The sequence below is a fragment of the Hippopotamus amphibius genome, chromosome 3 (assembly GCF_030028045.1).
Source record: "Hippopotamus amphibius kiboko isolate mHipAmp2 chromosome 3, mHipAmp2.hap2, whole genome shotgun sequence".
In the NCBI taxonomy this organism is placed as follows: Eukaryota; Metazoa; Chordata; class Mammalia; order Artiodactyla; family Hippopotamidae; genus Hippopotamus; species Hippopotamus amphibius.
This window is the reverse complement of record NC_080188.1, coordinates 42731889-42756167: the sequence shown is the minus strand read 5'-3', so window position 1 is coordinate 42756167 and position 24279 is coordinate 42731889. Positions and strand designations below refer to the sequence as shown.

The following is a 24279-nucleotide window of genomic DNA, read 5'->3' as shown; positions in this document are numbered from 1 at the left end:
GAATATGTACATTCCATGAAGAAAGAGCATAATAAACAAAGACATAGTTGTGTTTGACATCCAGTGGTGGGGAATGGCGATGGCTTGATGTGACAGTGGAGGATGCAAGGGAGGCTGGGGGTGGGGGGTGGCTGGGGGATTTGAAAAGAAGCTGGAGATTAGCATGTAGAGCCTTGAATAGCATGTGGGGAAAAACAGACTTCTTATTGTAGGCAATAAGAAGCCTTACAGGCATTTGAGCAAGACAGAAATATAGATTATTATATGTTTTCAAAGATAACTCTAGTTGCCGTGTGGCAGCTAGGTTAGCACAGAAGGGGCTGGGGGCAATTACCTTCATTAGCATGAATTTGATTTTTCTTCCTGAAATAAATTAAAAACAGATGGACTTAACTAGTCTTTGGTACTGCCATTGTGGAGTCATAGACACAGAATTTATTTTACTAGATATGCTGCTGAAACAGAGGCATAAGACTTGTGTAGTGGTTTTTACTTCTTTTCTGCCATATACTAGGTCTGTGACCTTGTAGGACACAGGACTTTCATGATCTTCAATTTCCCCACATATAATATGTGATTACTGTACTGAGATTATGTGGAAATTTGGTGGTAGAATGATTTGAAAAATAGCTCTGTAATCTATAAGCATGATATAAATGCTATTTTAGGATCCCACCCATTATGCTTTTTTTTTTTTAAGTTAAAGACAGTACTTGGTTGTTTTTGATATCCTTTACCAACACATCAAGCTTAATATGCTGCAGCATATAAATTTCAGACTCAGAGTAATTCAGACTCAATTACTCAACTATGTCTTTGAATTAAATTAAATCATCTTCTAGTCTCTTTAATACAAGCAGTCTAACTACACAGTATCAGCTACTGAATAGACTTTCAGTCAAAGTAATTCCAGGGCTGGATTTCGGTTATCCTCACTCCAGTACTTTCCCCCAGAATAGTTAGTCATCAGGAAGTGTATATTGAAATCTTTTAAAATTTACTTTGCATTCCTACTGGCAATGCATATTTAGAAAATGAGAAACCAAGATCTTCTCTTTCATATTTACTAAAGAGGAGCACTAAAGATATTAATGAGAGAACACTGTATGCTACTTCAATCACATTTATTTTTCTTTGATTAACAAGAATATTGGTTCTTCAAGGAAGTGGCTCACGTTCAATTTTACAGTGACCTGAAATAAATCACAGGCATAAAGTTATTAACCTCAATAGGTCATTTGCTTGTGAACATGTAAATTTTTTGCTTTTTAATTATAAGTATTGCCACAAAAGTGTATATAGTTCAGGGACTGGGAAACTTTCTGTTTTAGAAGACTGAGTAGATGCAGGAAAGAAAGCAGATGTGTTTAGTGGTTGGTATTAGATAGAAGATTTTTTGTCCTCTGAGTCCTAATATAGTCTTTAGTATAGTCTACATTTCCTCAATTCACTGGTAATTAACAGAATATCAATTTGTTTTTGAGGTGATGAGATGATAGGGTCCTCTATTTTAGGTGGAACATTCAGCCTTTAGAATTTTATTTCAATGTGACAATTAGAAGTTAAGTTTGGGGTTTTAATACTAAGTAGAAAAATGGATGATTTTCTAAGGAATAGGCTGAAGCCTATTTTAGACTCTAGATCCACAAGTTCATCAATTATGATCTTTACTTTGGTTAAAGTTGCCTTCTTTAGTGCTCTGATTTAGCACTTAAATGCACCATTTGTTGATAGTAGGACATGTTAAAAATATTTTGCAAAAATATTTTAATAAGAAAGAGTTTATTTCTATTACATCACAGCAAGTGAGGGATTTAAACTGCTGTGTTGGTTGGATCATGGAAGGACACACATTTGAACCTCTGAGTAGAAACCCTAACACTTTCTACCAGAGAAAAAGATCAAAATAAATTGTAACTTAATGGGGCTAAGTGAAAACATTGTAACTTTTTTTTTCATGGAATGATGTATTCTAATCCACAGAAATAAAGTTAAAAAGCACATGCTGAGGACTTCCTAACAGTCCCGTGGTTAAGACTCTGTGCTCCCAATGCAGGAGGTGTAGGATCCCACATGCTAAGTGGCCAAAACAGCAACAACAAAAACACCAAAAAAATCCCCCACATGCTTTATACTCTGCATACTTACCACCTATTTCATCTTAAATTGCACTGGGACTTCTCTATCTTGTTGAATGCTCATTAAGAGGGGTAGCTGTAGAGAGAGACGCAGGTACTGGAATAGGAGGATAAAAATAGGCCCACCATGGATATAGGAATGGTGGATATGGGCGAAATGGATATTGGTCACGGGGCAAAAAAAACTGTGAAGGTAGTTCATCACTCCCACTGACCTGTTGAGAGAAATTAAATGAACATGTGGGTCATAATTTTTAAGTAGAGGCTTTAGAATCTCTGAAAGCATTTACCTTTTCTCTGTAAACTATGAACAGGGATTTGATTAATTTGCATCAGTTAAGAAAATTTTAGGGAATTACTTAGAGATAACCATGTTCTTGTACCTTTCTACTCATAGCCAAATTTTCCTGATAATTGCTTCTGTAAGTATAAGATCAAGGGGAGGGTGTTGATGAAGAGACATCAGATTTCTCTCTTTGCCTTTATACAAGGTCTTTACCCAAAGACTTTATACATAATCTTCTCTATTTCTTTTCTTCCTTCCCTCTTTCCCTTTCCACCTTTGATTCATATTCTTATCAATTTCTGTATCCATAACACTCTATAGTTTTGGCTTCAAAATCATGCTCCCTTTCAGGTAATAAGATTTATCTGAGTATAAACAAGTTCCTACACAAGACCTTCCCATTTCAAATTTTGTTTTCTTTTCCTTAAACATTTTTTATTAACTATTTAGACCAAAATAAATCCTTAGTGAATTTGCCACTGGTGGGCTCATCAAAGCAGACCCATATATCCTAATTCTCAACTTATTAGTAGTAGTAGTATCACCTTCTGTGGACTGGGTTTTGTAGAGTTACAGCAGAGTGGAGGCATGAGTGATTATGAACCTTTTTTAGGCTAGATAATTGTAGTAAAAAATATTGTAATCCAATTCATCATAGAGTGGTTCAAGTTTCAATTGGGTCCCACTTTTACATGAGATGCTAAGATAATTCTCTTTCTCACAAGCAGAGGTCAAATCCCTGAAGGCTAAACCTCTGTTGAATCCAATACCCAAACTCTTTAAGGCTTTCTCTAGAGTTTGAGTAGTTTGGATAAAGCAATATCTTTAACCACAGTTATGGATTGCACATGGAAATCTTGTATGTTAAAAAGCGAAAGTGTAACTTACACTTCGTTCTTCTCTTTCCTTGTCTTGAGAGACCTAAAGATCAAACAGTGGAGTTAATTCAACTCATGCTAATAAAACACACAAACTGAAAAGCATATACATATGTATGAAAGAAAGAATTTGACTATCCACTACCTAATATTGTTTTATAGTATCCATTTTTTTTTAAATCTAGGATTTAAGCTTCCAGAATATTTTATAGGAATTATTATTCTAAGAAGTGTTAATATTTATTCTAAATTCTTCAAATTCATCACTGAACCAAGGAATTAATCTGTACACTGAACAGTATATGATTTATAAAATTGTATAGAATATAATGTTAAAAAGCCAGATATTAGACGTGCTTAAAGCAGAAAAATTCTTAGGATTCGTGAGTTAAAACAACAACCAAAAAAAAAAAAAAAGCCTAACTAAATACTCTAGAATGTAGAACTACTCACCGGGAAACCAATGGTTACTGCCAAGATGGCTGTGAGCAGAAGAAGAACTTTCATCTTATTCAGAAGTATTCTAGGAATAGTAGAAAGACCAAATGCTAACACAAATTCAGAAGATCTAGTGGTAGTACAAATTATGTTACTAATAGCTCTTTGACCTGGGACCAGTTACTTAACAATCTTAGGGCATCAACCTATTTGGAGAACATTATTTTTTAGGTAGAATCAAATGTATTTTGCAATTTTGATGTTTTATCAATTCTTTTAAAAACAATTTTAATGTTCACATATTATCTAAGAACAATACTTCTCTGTACATGGTAATGAGTAGCTTCTGGAAAGAAATAACGGCCTCAGTTTTTACAGAGACTATTAGTGTGGGGATAAGCAGTTACTCAGTGATCTCAAGAAATTCAAAACTGCATTCTATATAATAATGGCCATGAAATTAATTTAGGTGACAGATTATTTGCATTGGTTCCCAGGCAGCCCCCCAAAATTCCATGCTGTTTGAAAGGATCTATTTTTGATATTTGAGAAAGGACATTTCCAAGGCATTTTGTTCTACTTTAATTTCTATTGTAGATTCCTTATCTCATGATACATGTTGTTCGTGTGTCAGTTATAATTGCTAATAAGTGTTTGAGAACTCTGAGCTAAATTAAATACTTAACCAATGATCATATAATACAGAAATAGACAATAAAACGTAGAAACTTGCATTTAAAAATATTTTGTCATGAATACAATACACATGTGTATAATACTTGATATCAAACATGAATGGGCAGTTTTCCCTATGGGATGGTATCATTAGTCATTAGTTCTGTTCTTTGTCGTGGTGTAGATGCAGGTGACACTAGAGAATATATGGGGGTCTGGGAAAGGCAATCAAATTGGAAACTGAAGTTGGCTAGGGGACTTTTCTTTGTTGCCCTCATACTTATTCAGTTATTTATTCATAAAGTATTTTTTGATGACTGATTGTCAAACACTAGGTATTGGGTATAGATGGCAGTTGAGACAGTCGCTGCTATCATGGACCTTAGTAAGCATACTCTTATAGGTCAATACATTACAAAGATTATTTAATTAATTTTACATTGAGGAAAATGCCAATTGCCTATATCATTATTATTATTTGAGAGTGGCTTTGGGGTGACTAATGGAGATTCTAGGCGGATTTCATCACTTCTTTGATGTTTTAGAAAAATAAAGTGTAAAAAGAAAAAATATACTCAAGTTTTGAAATTTGTATTTTTTTTGGTCATATTAATCAAAATTTAAATTGGGATTTAAAAAATACCAGATGATGTCATGATTGTGGCAAGACAGGAATTTAAAATTCCAGTCAAGTTCAGAATTCTATAGGAAGATGGGCATATAGGCGACTAACAGTAAAAGTTTTACACACACACACATACACAACACACACTTCTCACAAACACACATACACACACATGGTATACTTCTAAGTGCAAAGCATTGTGGTAGGTGCATGTCAGGGACATAATTTCTGCCCTCTGGCAGCTAGTAAGGAAAGACAGACACTTTTGTAATGCAAGGCGAATTGTGATAAATACTATACATAGAAATTACAAAATACTGAGAACATACAGAAGAAAACAGAGACAAATCAAGGAAATAGTTTTGGAGAGGGTACAATTCAAGCTGAACATATACAATAGGGAGACTAAGAACTGATTTCAAGGACTATGTAAAACCACCATAAGCAAAGAGGTAAATAAACCATATCACAGACTCTTCCAGACCATGTCCTGTAGTCAGAACCTAGCATAATTGCCAACTACCACCTTTTATTTTTCTAATTCTCAAGCTGTGGTACCCATAGCAGTATATTGCTGTACACTGGGGAATACATCCAACATCTCTGAATAAATTAGATGCATCTTCCTGGAGCATCAATTTCATTCAAGGATTTATAAGAAAACCCAGGTAATTTTAATATTAACATCAACATGATATATTATAGACTGGAATGTAAATAGAGCAAATTTTAAAGATAAAACAGGAGGCTACGAATAAATTGGTACTTGCTCATACTTTAGAGAATATCTGGCAGTGCATGTTCCCTTTACTGGCTGACTTAGACCCATAAAATTAAAATTAATGAGCCTGAGGCTCCTGTAACAGTTTCAGTATGCCACCAGCACTCCAGCCCCACAAAGATTTACTTATTGTCATTCTAAAATATGCACTTACTATAGCTGGGTGGTGATTTTAAGAGAAAGTCTTGTAAATAGGTATACCCCAAATGATTGTCTAGTTACTTAAAGTTTACAAATTCAAGCAACCATTATGTGATAGTCTCAATAATTTTAAATTTGACAGTTTACTGGATACATGCATATATTTCTATCTAGATAACATCAATTATGTAAAGGTATATAATATATCTTGATATATTAAGATCAATGATATTTAAGATCTCTCTTACCTCAAACTTCCCAGTCAGTTCCTTCTCTTGGATGCTGTTATAAGAAATGGAAGATGACTGGCCCTGGAAAATCACAGCTATTTTATACACTCAGAAGAGAATGGAATGAAGAAGTCTGCGGCTTGAGGGCCTCTCCCTGGGATCAGTTGTTTGTTGAATCACCAACTATCACAATGTGTTGAAATTAGGGAATAACTGACATCTACAGTTTCATTAAAACTTTGGTTGAGTGACTACCAAATGCAACTATTTGTGGTTTCTTTTCAAATTTGTATAATTTGTGTATTCAAAGCTTATCACTTCACATAATGTTGCCCTATGCTCTTATTTAAATTTTTTCCTTTAATTTCTATGATTAAAAAATTATTTTCTCAACATCCTATTGGTATTGATTATAATCTGTTGGAAAGTTTTTTGGTAGTGTTGTACTTTTAAGAAAAGTAATAATCTTAAAAATGTTAAGTATGGGATTGAAAGCTTTCGCATGATTTTACTTCCAGCCCTTTGATTTTAGTGAGGGGTTAGAGTTTCAAAGATTATTGGACCATATTTGAAAGGATCAAAGCATCTTGGTTACTTTATGAAACACGATACTCTGTTTTTCAATTAAGATGCACTTAACACAACAGAAGGTATATAACCATCAAATATAGGATTAAAAACTAGCGCCCTCAAAAAATTCAAGAATCACTTTAAATGTGTATGCATAAAACTTGGGCTTTTTTATCATATTTATTTAAGAGCCCTCAAAAATATTGCATACTTGCATTCAATTTCTATTTCAGCAGAGTTTTATGTGGAACCAAATTGTAGCAATCCATCAATGTCCCTTCTTTTCCTTTTATTCTTTCTAGGAATTAGTTCTCAAGAGAACTCAAAAAAATAGTAATGGCTAAGATTTCTTGAGAGCTTTAAGCGCTCAAGTATAAACCTAAGAACTTGTATGTGTTACTTCACTTAATCCTCAAAACAGCCAACTCCAAAAGCAAAGTACTATTATCAACATCATCCCCATTTTACAGATTAAGAGACTAAGAAGTAATAACAGGTCTAAAGTATGCTAACTAGTACTCTGGCAGAGATGGTATCGAATATCAGCAATTTGGTTCTAAAACCCACACTCTTAACAAATGCTTTATACTATAACCGTAGCAGAAGGTTAGAAAAATCAGTGCAAAGCCAGAGAAACATTAAACTTTCTTTGCCTGTAAATGAACATTCAATCTTATCTCAGTGATTTAAAGAAAATTGCTTTGGTTAAAAATCTAATTTATTAAAACTAGTATGTTGTATATATTAGTTTTCATTTTAACCAAGCTGGGGTTAGAATCAATTTCCCCAGGACTAGGATAACAGGTTGTGGGGGGGGGGGTGAGCAGGTGCAAGTGTACGTGTGTATTTGTATGCACATGTGTATAACATACTATTCACTTCCTTGTCTTACAATTGTGCTTAATTTCTTACACTTATCTGAAACTGTTTTGACAAAAGCTGCCAGTTGCCTCTTTCTTTCTTTTTTTTTTTTTTAGAACTTTTATTGAGATACAGTTAACATACAATGAACCGCACATATTTAAAGTGTACAATTTGGTATCCCAATCTCCCAATTCATCTCCCCCCAACCCTCCCTGTGCCAGTTGCCTCTTAGCTGTGAAATCAGTAAATGCTTTTCTGTCCTCACATTATGGACATTCTTTTGGTATTTAATAGTGATGACTATACCCACTCAGAAAACAATTTTCTCTCCCTGGGTTTCTTAAAACCACTTTTTCAGATTTTTTGATAGCAACCTTAAGTCTTTGCTGATTCCTTTCCCTCAGTTCATTGTACCTGACCTCTTATCTACTTAGTGTACACGAGCTTTGCGTAATATAACCTACTTCTGACTCTCTAACCTATGTCTTTAGCCTGAAGTCTTTCTCTAACTTCATATTCCACTTAGATGTCTGATGGGGCTAATTCAAACTGAACTTATTATTTTTCCCTCCAAATCTCTCCTCACATTTATTTAATTCCTAAGCTGATGGTCAGTAGTCAATTATTCATTCATCCATGCCAGAAATCTAAGACTCAGCCTCTCCTTTCCTTGTCCCATCCTTTGGCATGTAAAGGTAATTAAGTTTTTCCTCTCTGTGTATTCCAGGACTCAGTCTCTTCCATTCTCATTTCCATTTCCACATTTTAGCCCTTCATTCTCTTTTGGACCATTACTATATCCTCTTAATTAGATTCTCTGTATTCAATATTCTCCTCTCTCCAACCCATCTTCATCATATTCTTCCAAAGTGGCTTTTAAACCTTTTAAAATGCAACTCATAGGAAAAAAATGCATGATGTGTCATAACTGAATATACACACTCACACACACAACTGAAACAGGGTTTTAAAAAATAATAATTTCTTTAATAAATGTTTTTAAATACATAATATTTTTCCCAGCTTTGTTGAGACATACATATTTGATATATGACATTGGGTAAGTTTAAGGTGTACAATGTAATGGTTTGATATATGTATATGTTATGAAATGATTACCATAATAAGGTTAGTTAACACAACCATCACCTCATGTGGTTAGCTTTGTGTGCTTGTGGGTGTGAATGTGTTGCAAGAACATTTAAGATATAACTCTCTCAGTAACTTTCAAGTACACAATACAGTACTGTTAACAGTCACTACAGTGTACGTTAGATCTCTGGAACTTATTCATCTTATGACTGGAAGTTTGTACCCTTTGACCACCATCACTCATTTCCTCTGTTCCCCAACCCCTGATAACCCTGTTTCTGTGAGCTTTTTTTTGTTTGTTTGTTTGTTTGTTTGTTTTAGCTTTCACATATAAGCAAGATAATGAAGTATTTGCCTTTCTAATGAGCACTTTTTGTTTTCCTTATCTTTGACTTCCATTTGTGCAGGCCCACAAGTAGTCCTGATTAAGCTAGCAAGTTCCATAAAGCTGTGGTTATCCTGTAATTGAAATTCTAGCTACTACTAAGCAGCAGGAATAATGAAGATGCCAGTCATGGGTACCTCCAAGCTACATGAGGTAGGAAGAGCTTTAGAGTTGAGACTGGTGTTTATATTTTTAGACTGTCTTTATTGGCTATGAATGGAAAAGGCATACTCTCTGAGTCTCAGTTTTCTTATCTTTAAAGTGAAGATATAATTATCTCTAGAATAGGGAATTAAGTAAAATGAAATGTATAAAAGTCATGGAATCTGACTTCATAAATAATGGTTCATCATCATCAAAGCTGAAGCTTTGAGTAAATCAGACGTCTTTGTGCCACACATCCTCAGGGTTCCTCAGATGATTAGGTTTCTCGACTAATATAAAGGTATATGGAAGCACCTTACATAGTAATTAGAACCAGATAGGGGCTTACTATGTTAGTTAAATCTGAAAATAAGTAGGGAATTTTGAAATCAAGTAGTATCAGGAGGGAATTATTATTCTTTCTAGTTGGTGATCTAAATTTACTTGCCACACAATAACCCACCAAACATTAACAAATTGTAATTCTGGCTGAATTCAGGCAATAACAACTACTGTAACTTTCTTGTGTTAATCTTAATTCAAATGCCTAGAATCTAATAAGCAAAAAACACCCCTGCCTAACAGAACAAAAATTATAGATACAAGAATCCTCTCTGTAAAGTCTTCAGCGTGTGACTGTCCTTCAAAGGGCAAGGATAACCCAAGGAAGAGCAACCATAACGTTTGCCCATTGAGTGGCCTTCAGAAGCTGAACAGTCTATTGTGTGAAAGAGTTTAAATTTATTGTGGGGAACCCAGAGGGCAGAAGTGAAACATTAATATATTAAGATATTAAAAATAATCTGTAAGAAAATGCTTTAAAGTTAAAAACACCTATCTCTGCAGATATTCAAGGAAATGTTGAGTGACCACAGGTGGAGGTGTAGCAGAGGGGATTTTTGTGTAGCCAATGGAGTTGGTTAGATGACCTCTCTGTACTCTTTCAGTTATAATACTCTCAGACTGGGTGTTAAACAGAGATGAAAATTCCTACCAGAACAAGTTTAGCAATTAATAAAATAAAAAATTCCAAAGGTTTATTCTCATCAAAGGATTAGAATTGGTGGTAAGGAAATTCACATTGTAAGCCACACTATGGGAAGGCTTAGCAGTGGATTACTTCAATAAGAGAGCAGAAATATCTTGTTCCACATCTTGTAATATATACAAATTTGCTATATATTAGAAATAGTTTGTAGAAATTTAGTACATACACTTTCTCTAGGCATTATTACTCTTTTTTGGTGAATTGAAAACCATGAGAAGTGACCTGCTAATAGGCTTGCATACATGTCAATGCTAAGGAAGAATTTTATTTTAAAAAGTCTGGGATGTCTTCCCTCTAAAAGAATGCATACAGACAAATCTAAATTCTCTTCAAAGCCTCTGTAAATGTTATATATCCAACTATAAGTGACTTTAGTGACTGCGGATTTCTGCAAAAGAATTTGAATCTAAGTGTCAATATTGTAGAATCTGAGTGGTTGTCAATTCTCCAGTCTTCAAGGCACACTTGACCCCAGCTGTTAAAAAGGAAAGTGGTCCTAGAGTTCTCATGCCTGGAGTTAGCACCGGCAAGTGCCTCAGTCATGGCCAGACAGCCCCAGGTCCACCATGCTGTTCCCATGTTACAGTGGCACCCAGTATGTGCTTAATAAATACTTACTGAGTGAACAAGTTAGGTTTTTCAGAAACTGCTTTGCTCTTTCCTGGTGCTCTTTATCAGTTATACCATAGCTTGAAGCCCAAAGGCCAACTGTTAAAAGTCTCTGTTTATTAACTTTGCCCTCTATTCATGAGACATAATTTTATCAGAATAATTTGAATTTTATACCAAGTTCTATTAATAATTTATTTTTATATGGATCAAATGATGGAAATCCCCATATTTGATATATGTTACAAACAGCTTGCATTGCCCACATTGCCGTGTTTGACATATATTACAAATAGCTTTTATAGCCCATTCCAAAATTTCCCATTCCCTCTGTAAAATAAATGATTTCTTTTCTCTAATTCAAATTAGTAATGGTTAAATAGGAAACCTTAAAAAGTTAATGACTTCCTTCTATGAACTGTTACATTTTTTTCTAAGCTAAGTAGAATCCAAAAAACCCTGGTTTACAGTACTGCTACCCTGTCTGTGTTACACAGAGCTGTGTAGACACTTCCTGTGCTTCCTTCTGAGTAGACACTTTCTGCTGATGATGCTCCTCAGGTAGAGGTTACGAAAGTGGCCTGCAGAGTCCTGCATCCAGGATCTGAATCATGCTCCTCTGCTTAACCTGGACAAGTCTCTTAATTGTTTATAACCATCCATTTAGTCAGCATTAAAATAACAATGAGAACCTTTTTTTTTTCCTGTTTGCCTCATAGCTTTGACAATTTAAGTAAAAATGTTGTTTTCCATGTGGCAGTGTGTTACAATCAAAAGTCTTGAACTGTGAGCATCCTTCAGATACATACCTGATCTTTTCCATGTTCATGGTCCAGAATTCAAGTTTTCCCCTCTTATTTTTATTGTTGAGGTATCAAAATATAAATTCTGTATTTAATGAAGCCCTAAAGGATCTAAATAATTAGAAAATGTTCTGTTCGCTTTACATTATTCATTAACATTGTCAGAAAGATTATGTGCTAGAAGCTGATGAATGCTTTACATGAAATACATTGTATATATTCACCATAGCCCTAGGAGATAAACTATGAAATTATTCCTATTTTTCAGATGAGGAAAAGGCGTTCTAGAAGTTAAGTATCTAAGACCATAAATCTAGTAAACTGTGTAACTGGAAAACAGAATTAGTCAGTTCCTAACCACAATACAGGTAATATGAAATGAATTCAGGGAAAATCCACTTTGTGAATCATAAGGGGGCTGTAGAGATTTTAAATAGTTATATAATCTGTTATTTTAAAATTTGTTTTTATATCAAGAGGGGTGACATTCCAATCTGTTTGGACAAAAGACTGCAATATATAAAGAAGATAGTCTTTTAGCTTTATCTATTTTAAATAATAACTGTATATTCAAAAAGATAATACATTTTTAATTGGGCAAGAGAAGTTTTAGACTAGCCACAAAGTATCCTTCCTCTGCCTTCTGTTCTATTCAGGCCGTCAGTGGATTGGATGCTGCATACCCATTTTGGATAGGGCAATCTGCTCTACTGAGTCCACCAAGTCAAATGCTAATCTCATTCAGAAAACCTTCACAGGCACACTCAGAAATAATGTTTAATCTAGATACTCTGCTGCAAGTCAAGGTGACACAGAAAACTAGCCATCATACAAGGAAATGTTGCCCATATGCAAAAGTAAGATCAGTCAATAGAAGCAGACCCATAATCTACTGAAATTAACAGATAAGAATTTTAAAATATGTAGGAGTAAATGTGTTGAAGTATTTATAGAAATATGATTAATGTCTTGAGTGAAATGTTAAAAATTTTCTGGAAAGATAAGAAAATTTTTGAAAAATCAAATGGAAATCCAAGAACTTAAATTTTTTAAATCCTGAAATAAAAAATTCATTGGAAGAGATTAATAGTGGAAGCAGACTGGTTATAATGGAAGAAAAGAGCAGTGAATTTGAAGAAGGTCGCTAGAAATTTTCCAAACTGAACCATTCAGGAAAAAAAAATTAACGAAGCCTCAATGACCTGAGGAATAATATCAAGTAATCTAATGTGAGTTCTAGAATGAGAGAAGAGAGAAAATGGAACAGAAAAATAGTCAAAGAAATATTGATAATTTTTTTTCCAAATTTGGTCAAAAACCAATGCTAAATCCAGGAAATTTAGTGCATAGCAGGTTGGATTAATATAAAGATAATCACATTTTTGCCTATTATAGTCAACCAGCTTATACCAAAAGATACAGAGGACGTCTCAAGAGCAGCTCAAGAAAAAAGAAACGATTCATATGCGAAAACATCAGTATGACTGATGGTTGGGTTTTCATCTGAACCAATGGAGGCCAGGAGATAATGTAACAACATCTTCAAAGTGTAAAAAAGAAATAAATCTGTAAGTTTAGAATTCTATGTTCAGAAAAGATAGTCTATAAAAATGTGAGCATAATAAAAGCATTTAAGAGCACTAAAAATGGAGGAAATTAACAATCATCAGACACAAACTAAAATTTAAAGAATGTTCTTGATGTTAAAGTGAAATTATGCCAGATAAAAATTTATGCTTATGGGGAGTAAGGAATAGCACTGAAATTGGTAAATATGTCAGTTAATTAATATTAGATAAAGTAAGGTTCAAAACAAGGCATATTATTGGAGGTAAATTAGGATCTCATAATGATTAAAAGATTAAGTAAGTCCTCAAGAACATATGAGTTCCAGATGTGTACCTAAAATCAGAGCTTCAGAATAATGAAGCAAAAATTGGTAGAAGTGGGGGAGAATAAATGAATCAACAATTACAGTTTCAGATTTCCACTTTTATTTTTAACTAACAAAATAGGGGAAATTTGAATGACACTATTAATCAAGTTGATCTAATGGATACTTGTAGAATGTGGGGACCAGCAACTTGTTTTTAAAGTGTACAGGAAATAGTCACCAAGATAGACCAAAGTCTGAGCCATAGTCTAGTGTCAACAACTTTCAAAGGAATAAAATGGCATAGAATATGTTCTCATGTGATATAGACTATGACTTAAATGGGTTTAACTACAAATCAATAACAATAACATGTTTAAAACCCCCAAACATTTAGAGATTTATAAGCATATTTCTCACAAACCCATGAGGTAAAAAAGAGGCGAATAATTAGAAAGAATTTAGGGGGCTTTAAAATGCTTATATAAAAATAGAAGAAATGTTTAGAAGCAATGATCTAAGCCAGGGGTTGGCGAATTACAGGCTGAGTGTCAAATGTGGCCCATGTCTTTTTTTTGTAAATAAAGTTTTATTGGAAAACAGCCATACGCATTGTTTGACATATTATCTATGGCTGCTTTCACTCTACAACCTATGAGTTGAGTAGTTGCAACAGACTGTATTGACCACAAAGCCAAAAATATTTACTATTTGGCCCTTTCAAAAAAAGTTCGCTGACCCCTGCTATAAGCATTTGCCTTAAGAAGCAAACAAAATAAGGAAAATAAGAAAAACAGAAATCAATTAAATGAAAAACTCAGCAAAGAAAAAATTCAGTGAAGTCAAAACTTGTTTTTTTTTAAGTTTAATATAGAATTGATGCACTAAAGAAATCAAAGAGGAAATCAAAAAATATCTAGAAACAAATGACAATGAAAACACAACAACCCAAAACCTGTGGGACACAGCAAAAGCAGTTCTAAGAGGGACGTTTATAGCTATACAGTCCGACCTTAAGAAACAAGAAAAATATCGAATAAACAACCTAACCTTACACCTAAAACAATTAGAGAAAGAAGAACAAAGAAACCCCAAAGTGAGCAGAAAGAAAGAAATCACAAAGATCAGATCAGAAATAAATGAAAAAGAAATGAAGGAAACAATAGCAAAGATTAATAAAACTAAAAGCTGGTTCTTTGAGAAGATAAACAAAATTGATATACCATTAGCCAGACTCATCAGGAAAAAAAGGGAGAAGATGCAAATCAACAGAATTAGAAACGAAAAAGGAGAAGTAACAACGGACACCACAGAAATACAAAAGATCATGGGAGACTACCACAAGCAACTATATGGCAATAAATTGGATAACCTGGAAGAAATGGATAAATTCTTAGAAAAATACAATCTTCCAAGACTGAACCAGGAAAAAATAGAAACTATGAACAGACCAATCACAAGCACTGAAATTGAGACTGTGTTGAAAAATCTCCCAACAAACAAAGGCCCAGGGCCAGATGGCTTCACAGGTGAATTCTATCAAACATTTAGAGAAGAGCTAACACCTATCCTTCTCAAACTCTTCCAAAATACAGCAGAAGGAGGAACACTCCCAAACTCATTCTACGAGGCCACCACTACCCTGATACCAAAAGCAGGCAAAGAGGTCACAAAAAAGAGAAAATTACAGGCCAATATCACTGATGAATATAGATGCAAAAATTCTCAACAAAATACTAGCTAACAGAATGCAATAGCACATTAAAAAGAGCATACACCATGATCAAGTGGGGTTTATCCCTGGGATGCAAGGATTCTTCAATATACACAAATCAATCAACATGATACATCATATTAACAAATTGAAGGATAAAAACCATATGGTAATCTCAATAGATGTGGAAAAAGCTTTTGACAAAGTTCAACATCCATTTATGATAAAAGCTCTCCAGAAAATGGGCATAGAAGGAAATTACCTCAACAGAATAAAAGCCATATACAAGAAACCAAAAGCCAACATCGTTCTAAATGGTGAAATACTGAAAGAATTCCCTCTAAGAACAGGAACAAGACAAGGGTCCCCACTCTCTCTAATATTATTCAATATAGTTTTGGAAGTTTTAGCCACAGCAATCAGAGAAGGAAATGAAATAAAAGGAATCCAAATTGGAAAAGAAGAAGTCCAATTGTCACTCTTTGCAGATGACATGATATTATACATAGAAATCCCTAAAGATTCTACCAGAAGACTGCTAGCACTAATAGATGAATTTAGTAAAGTAGCAGGATACAAAATTAATGCGCAGAAATCTCTTGCATTCCTATACACTAACAACAAAAAAGCAGAAAGAGAAATTAAGGAAATGCTCCCATTTACCATTGCAACCAAAAGAATAAAATACCTAGGACTAAACCTGCCTAAGGAGGCAAAAGACCTGTATGCAGAAAACCATAAGACACTGATGAAAGAAATCAAAGATGACACAAGCAGATGGAGAGACATATCATGTTCTTGGATTGGAAGAATCAACATTGTGAAAATGACTATCCTACCCAAAGCAATTTACAGATTCAACGCGATCCCTATCAAATTACCAATGGCATTTTTCACAGAACTAGAACAAGAAATCTTACGACTTGTATGGAAACACAAAGACCCCGAATAGCCAAAGCAATCTTGAGAAGGAAAGATGGAGTTGGTGGAATTAGGCTTCCTGACTTCAAACTATACTACAAGGCCACAGTGATCAAGACAGTATGGTACTGGCACAAAAATAGAAAGGCAGATCAATGGAACCGAATAGAAAACCCAGAGATAAATCCAAGCACATATGCGCACCTTATCTTTAACAAGAAGGCAAGAATATACAATGGAAAAAAGGCAGCCTCTTCAATAAGTGGTGCTGGGAAAATTGGACAGCTACATGCAAAAGAATGAAATTAGAGCACTCCCTAACACCATACACAAAAACAAACTCAAAATGGATTAAAGACCTAAATGTAAGGCCAGACACTATAAAACTCTTAGAGGCAAACATAGGCAGAACACTCTGTGACATCCATCAAAGCAAGATCCTTTTTGACCCACCTCCTAGAATCATGGAAATAAAATCAAGAATAAACAAATGGGACCTCATGAAACTTAAAAGCTTTTGCACAGCGAAAGAGACCATAAACAAGACAAGAAGGCAACACTCAGAGTGGGAGAAAATGTTTGCCAATGAAGCAACAGTCAAAGGATTAATCTCCAAAATGTACAAGCAGCTCATGCAGCTTAATACCAAAATAGCAAACAACCCAATCCACAAATGGGCGGAAGACCTAATAGACAGTTTTCCAGAGAAGACATACAGATGGCCAACAAACATATGAAAAGATGAAAAGATATATATATAGAATTGATTAACTCCAAACTAGATTAATAAGGAAAAAAGGAGAGGCAGTAGAGATTACAGAGAGAGACCTTAACTAGATTCAACAGACACTCAAAGGAAAGTAAGTTTGCATGATAAACATCTTTGTGCTTATTAATTCGACAACTTAGAGACATGGACAAGTTTTTTGAAAGACATACTTTTGAAAACCACATAAGAAATTAAACATTGAGGCAATCCTATATTTAATGAAGTAATTGAAGTATAATGAAAAATATTCCCCCAAAGAATGCTGTAGTCTCAAATGGCTTCACCAGTGAGGTCTATCAAACATTTAAAGAAGAAATAATACCAGTAATACATGAACTCTCTTAAAATAGAGAACAGACATTTCCCAACTCATTTTATGAAACCAGCAAAACTTCAATATAAAAACTGCCAGGGACATTATAAGCAAAGCAAATTGCTGATTAATATTGTTCAGAAACACAGGCACAAAAATTATTCACAGAATATTAGTGAATAAAATACAGCAATATTTTTAAAAGATACCACATTATAATATTAACATTTTTTCCCAAGGAAAGAATGATTGAACATTGAGAAATGAAACAATGTAATTGACTACATTAACCAAATCAAAGGAAAAAATTCATATTTTTATTTTAGTAAGTGCAGAGAAATCATTTAACAAAAGTCAACCCCTATTCATAATAAAACTCTCCCCAAACTAGGAGTAAAAGGGAATTTCCACAATCTGTAAAGTGATTTATGGGAAACTTACAGCTGTCATCATACTCAATTGTGAAATAATGAATGCTTTCCTCCTAATGTCAGGAACAATGCAAGTATATCCACTTTTATTCCTTTAATCACCATTACACTGGACACCCTAGACAGTGTAACAAAGTAAGAAAATGAATTAAGAATGTATGGAGTAATAGAAACAAGTGAAATTATTCTTATTTCCAGAAAACATGTTTTCTTTAAGGTGGAAAATAATATGGAACCTACAAAGCAACTGTGGAGACTAATAAATGTATTTATCAAGATCATTGCATACAAGCTCAATGTACAAAAATAAACTCCATTTCTATATGCTAAAAATAGAAAATAAAATTTAAAATCATAAAAATATTTAGAAAAATAACAAATATTGCAAGACCTCTACACTGAGAAGCACAAAACATTTCAGAGATAAATATAAAATGATCTGCATAACTATATGCCATGTTAATTGCCGAGACCAGCTCGGCGACTCGAGGTGAGTGACGGATGCCGCAAGCTTGAAGAAGACACAGACACAGACTGAAGAGAAAAGTGGGACCAGGGGGCTCAAGACCTCTCGGATCAAGAGCCCTGCTGACTCATCCCAGGTTGCTTTTATTGAGTTCTTCAGCTAACATTCTCAGGTTACACCCATAAACAATCAAAGGCCTCACATGACTGGGGCAATTATCTTTGTTTGCTTCCTGGGTCCGAGTTGCGCAGGTGTGGATTTGAGCTGGGCCTGGAGAGCAAAACAGCCCTCGGGGCAGGAGACCTCTCTCAGATATTGGGGGTCTGTGCCCCACCCCTGTTGGCCCCTCTGCGACTGTGCCTGTCTTAGGTTGTTCCTCCCTTGAGGAATCTTACCCGTCTCTGGCTAACCAGTCATCCTCCAGGGCCAAACAGGGTGATATAAAGGAAGGCTCTATGCACCACCCCTGTTGGCCCCTCTGCGGCTGTGCCTGTCTTAGGTTGTTCCTCCTCTGAGGAATCTTACCCGTCTTTGGCTAACCAGCCATCCTTCAGGGCCAAACAGGGTGATATTAGTCTCCACGCCCCGCACCCTCAGCTCCTCCACTGCTCAAGCAGGACATTCTGAATCCCATTGCTCGGCCCACATACTTTAACATTTTCAAGGTTCCAGAAAGGTTCCCGAATGTCTTCCCACAGTTAATGAACTGGAATATTCAGTATGGTTAAGATGCCAAGTCTTTCCTGATTGATCTAGAGATTCTACACTATCCCATTAAAACTCAGCAGGGTAGAAATTGACAAATTGACCCTAAAATTTATATGGAAATGAGAAAGACATAAAATTATAGTAATTAAAACGGTAGTATTGATGCAAAGACAGAAAAGCTGTTAAATGGAATAAAATAATCCAAAAATAGACAGAGATACATAAAGACCATTGATTTTCAACAAAGTTATGAAGACAATTCAGTGAGGAAAGGATAACCTTTTAAATAGATGATCCTGGAACAATTAGGTATCTGTATGGAAAGAATTATCCTAGACTCCTATCTTTACACTCTACACAAAAATCAATGGCTACAGATTTATTTATTTATTTATTTTAAACTTTTTATTGGAATATAATTGCTTTACACTCTTGTACCAGTTTCTGAGGTACACCAAAGTCAATCAACTGTATTTATACATATATCCCCTTATCCCCTCCTTCCCACGACTCCCTCCCTCCCTCCCTGTCCTGGCCTTCTAAAGCATCACCCATCATCGAGTTGATCTCCCTTTGTTATACAGCCACTTTCCACTAGCTCTCTATTTTACAATTGGTAGTGTATCTATGTCTATGCTACTCTCTCACTTCATCCCAGCTTTCCCTTTGGCCCCTGCCCCTCAGTCCCGTGTCCTCAAGTCCATTCTCTACATCTGCATCTTTATTCTTGCCCTGTCACTGGGTTCATCAATGCCATTTTTTTAGATTCCATATATAGGAGTTAGCATATGGTATTTGTTTTTCTCTTTCTGGCTTATTTCTCTCTGTATGACAGTCTCTAGGTCTATCCACCTCTTTACATATAGTTCAATTTCATTCCTTTTTATGGCTAATATTCCATTGTATATATGTGCCACATCTTGTTTATCCATTCATCTGTTGATGGGCATTTAGCTTGCTTCCACGTCCTGGCTATTGCAAAGAGTGCTGCAATGAACATTATGGTACATGTTTCTTTTTGGATTATGGTTTTCCCTGGGTACATGCCCAGTAGTGGGATTACTGGGTCATATGGTAGTTCCATTTTTAGGTTTTTAAGGAATCTCCAAACTGTTTTCCATAGTGGCTGTACCAGCTTACATTCCCACCAACAGTGCAGAAGAGTTCCTTTTTCTCCACACCCTCTCCAACACTTGCTGTTTCTAGATTTTTTGATGATGGCCGTTCTGACCAGTATGAGGTGATACCTCACTGTGGCTTTGACTTGCATCTCTCTAATGATTAGTGATGTTGAACATCTTTTCATATGTTTGTTGGCCATCTGTATGTCTTCTCTGGAAAACTGTCTATTAGGTCTTCCGCCCATTTGTGGATTGGGTTGTTTGCTCTTTTGGTATTAATCTGCGTGAGCTGCTTGTACATTTTGGAGATTAATCCTTTGTCCATTGCTTCATTGGCAAGTATCTTCTCCCACTCTGAGTGTTGCCTTCTTGTCTTGTTTATGGTCTCTTTCGCTGTGCAAAAGCTTTTAAGTTTCATGAGGTCCCATTTGTTTATTCTTGATTTTATTTCCATGATTCTAGGAGGTGGGTCAAAAAGGATCTTGCTTTGATGGATGTCACAGAGTGTTCTGCCTATGTTTGCCTCTAAGAGTTTTATAGTGTCTGGCCTTACATTTAGGTCTTTAATCCATTTTGAGTTTGTTTTTGTGTATGGTGTTAGGGAGTGCTCTAATTTCATTCTTTTGCATGTAGCTGTCCAATTTTCCCAGCACCACTTATTGAAGAGGCTGCCTTTTTTCCATTGTATATTCTTGCCTTCTTGTTAAAGATAAGGTGCGCATATGTGCTTGGATTTATCTCTGGGTTTTCTATTCGGTTCCATTGATCTGCCTTTCTATTTTTGTGCCAGTACCATACTGTCTTGATCACTGTGGCCTTGTAGTATAGTTTGAAGTCAGGAAGCCTAATTCCACCAACTCCATCTTTCCTTCTCAAGATTGCTTTGGCTATTCGGGGTCTTTGTGTTTCCATACAAGTCGTAAGATTTCTTGTTCTAGTTCTGTGAAAAATGCCATTGGTAATTTGATAGGGATCGCGTTGAATCTGTAAATTGCTTTGGGTAGGATAGTCATTTTCATAATGTTGATTCTTCCAATCCAAGAAGATGGTATATCTCTCCATCTGTGTGTTTTGCCTTTGACTTCTTTCATCAGTGTCATAGTTTTCTCTATACACATCTTTTGAATGGCTACAGATTTAAATGTAAAAGCTAATCCATTAAAAATTCTATAAGAAAACATAGGAGAATATATTTATTACTTTGGGGTGAAGATTTCTTTACTAGGACATGCGACACTAACTTTAAAAAAATTGACAAATTTAACTGCACCAAAAAAAATTTTTTTTGATCCTCAAAAACCACACTAAGAAATGAAAGGGCAAGCTACAGACTGGGTAAAGTATTCACAATAACATTTATTTGACCAAATATGTTATCCAGATACATAAAATGCTCTAAAAGCTCAATCGTAAGAAAATAAAAAGACTTGCATGTAGCTTCAAAAATAAAGATATACAAATTGCCAGTAAGCATAGGAAAACATCATATTAGTCATTAGGCAAATGCTAATTAAAGCCACGAACTATGTAATATATTAGAATAGATATAGACTTAAGTATTTAATATATTAGGTTAAAGTATAGATTTAGAAGTCAGTGATAACTTAAAAATGTTTATTAAAGTCACAACAATAGAAATGTTCATGCAGTGGTTTCCGAGATAGAGAAGAGCGGGTAGAGGTCAAACTTTGTGAAGGTTAATTTTGAAGGGATGTTTGGTAGAAGAGAAACTCATGAAAATGATTTTAAAAGACAATTCTAAATGTTGGCCAGAAGGTAGAGGAACACATTGCTGACCAGAGTATAAAATGTTACAGCCACATTGGAAACTACTTAGCAGTAACTTACAATAAACGTACCCTATGATTTATCTTCACTTTGTGGTATTCACTGAAGAAAAATGAAAACATATGTTTACAAAGGCACTTGTACAAGAATGTTCATCGAAGCTTTATTCATAATGGTCAATAATTAGAAACAATCCAAATGTTCTGCAATAGGAGAATGAATAAACTATAGTATATTCATACCATGTAGCATACAATTCAGGCAATAACATGAATGAATCACAAAAGCGTTATATTGAGTAAAAGAAGCTGCCACAAAAGAATAGATAGTGGAGCTGCGGCGCGGACCGGAAGAGCCATCTTGTCTTGTCGCAGGGGAGTCAGGCCCCTAACTGGGAGAAGCGCTGGCGCTGTGCCCCCCCCCCCGTCCCCGCTCCCGCTCCCCCCCGCCCCCGCTCCCCCCCCCCCCCCGCGCCCGCTCCCCACCCCGCCCCCGCGCCCCCAGGTCTGGTTGGGCGAAGGAGGTGGCGCGCGGTCGATCCAGCGATCGGTTGGCGGCTCTTTCTCCTGCTCTGGCATCCAGCTTTTGGGGCGCAGACCCGGCCGCCGCGGCGCGCGCCTGGGGGCCGTTGGCGCTCGCGCCACGTCTTTCTTCTCGTACGCAGAACTCGGGCGGCGGCCTATACGTTTGCGATTCGACGAGGAGTCGTCCGGGTGGTCGGCAGCGGCTGGCAGTTGCTCCGCCCCGCTCCCGGGGAGGCGGCGGCGGCGGGATTTGGCGCGGCCGGGGCCGCCTGGAGGCATGGCTCCACCCTTCGGGGCCTGCAGGGACCCAGTTGTGGGGGCAGGAGGGGGCCGGGGGATGGTTGGTGGTGGGCTTTCTACTTTGCCTTTTCCTCCTTATGCCGCCTTTGTGAGGGGCGGGAGCTCTGGCGGCATCTCTGGGGTGGAGAAACAAGCTCCGGAGTTGGAAGAGCTGGGTTTGCTCGAGGGCCTAGCCACCAGCTGGCCGCGTGACCTTAGGCAAGTCGATCTGTAACTTGTCTGCGCCTCAGTCTCCTCCTCTATCAACGTTTGTGGGATTGAAAGTGCTTTGTAAACTATAAAGCGTAGGTGAATGTAAGGGATGATTACTGTCCGTAATGGGTTTTTTTTTTTTGAGTTGTAAGAAAACTTTGCAATTGCCCAATCCTTAGATTTGAACCTGGGAACCTTGGATTGGAGTTGGATATTCCCAAATTCCCTGAAATTGTGTGCAAAAATTAGTGGGAATGTGCATTTTAGGGGAATGAGAGTCCATTGCCAGCAAGTTTTCAGAGGGGGCTGTGACCCAGAGGAGTTAAGAACCACAATTCCTTTGCCACAAGGAGGAAACTGAGGCCTAGGTGTCATTTGGGACCCGTTACAACCAATTTGAAGCCCCTGTTGAATCCCTGGGATATGTGAGGTCTTCTATGCATAGTGGATATTCAGGGTAACAACACTCCACTGCTTGGCTTCTATTCTGAGTCTTTTTCACCATGGGTTGCCTGAAGGGTGGCTAACGCATATGGTACAGAGGCACCCCATATAAAGCAGCTAAAACTAGGAGTGGATGTGTTTTCTAGTATCAAGAAGCCTATTTAATCTTTGGCCCAACAACTTTTTGTTTTCTGGTGTCTGACTACTTTTCTGACGGTTTCATTGACCATTCTCCATGACCATGGTTGCCATCCATTACTTGCTCCTATTTCATATTCTTAGTGTGTGTGGTTGGTAGTGAGCAGGCTTACTTTTAAATGATGCTGCCAAGTCCAGCTAACTAATGGTGCAGGTGGATTTTTAGCAAGCTGGCTCACTGGAACAGACTGAACCATGCATGGAATTCCTGAAGATGTTGGGGGGTTTATCTTTATTAATTGAAGATTAACATTCTCTGAAAAGTTTTATTAGAACTTCTGCTGAACCTCAAAATCAGTAGATTGGAAGTGTTTCAAACCCTGACTCTTTTTTGGCCTGCCTTGTATTCTCTTTGCTTGCAAGTCTGTTACTAAGATGACCAAAATGCCAGTTTTTGCTTCTTTGTTAATTGTCAGCAGCTTTTATCAAATTCCAGGCCATTATCCAGCAAATGCTATAGAAACGTTTGAACACTTGGATTTCAAACATTTTCATTTTGTGGAGTGGTGCTTACCAGTGGTACAGCTCTAAGCAATGAAACACAAACACACTTAAGCGTTTTGTCTGTTAGTTGTTAGTCGGTTCTGCTATTTCATACAAATGTCTGGAAGAAAATCATTTGACTATTCCCTTTACTTAGAGGGCAGAGACAAATGATCTCAATTCCAGAGAAATGACTGTTTTGGAGAAAAATGTGTTGGTCTTTTAGCTCTTTTGTAATTAAATCTGGATGTACCTCAAGAAAATCTTAAGACTGTGGTGATAAGATGCTTTCCTCCGGAGAAAGGAGGAAAAAGCAACTGGAACTCA

General features: G+C 36.2%; 1 pseudogene; it reads left to right on the top strand.

Annotated features, from left to right (window-relative positions):
• The window catches only part of LOC130848437 (taurine up-regulated 1 protein-like), a 30285-nt pseudogene extending 7558 nt beyond the window's left edge, over nt 1-22727 (top strand).
• Nucleotides 22728-24279: the final 1552 nt, after the last annotated feature.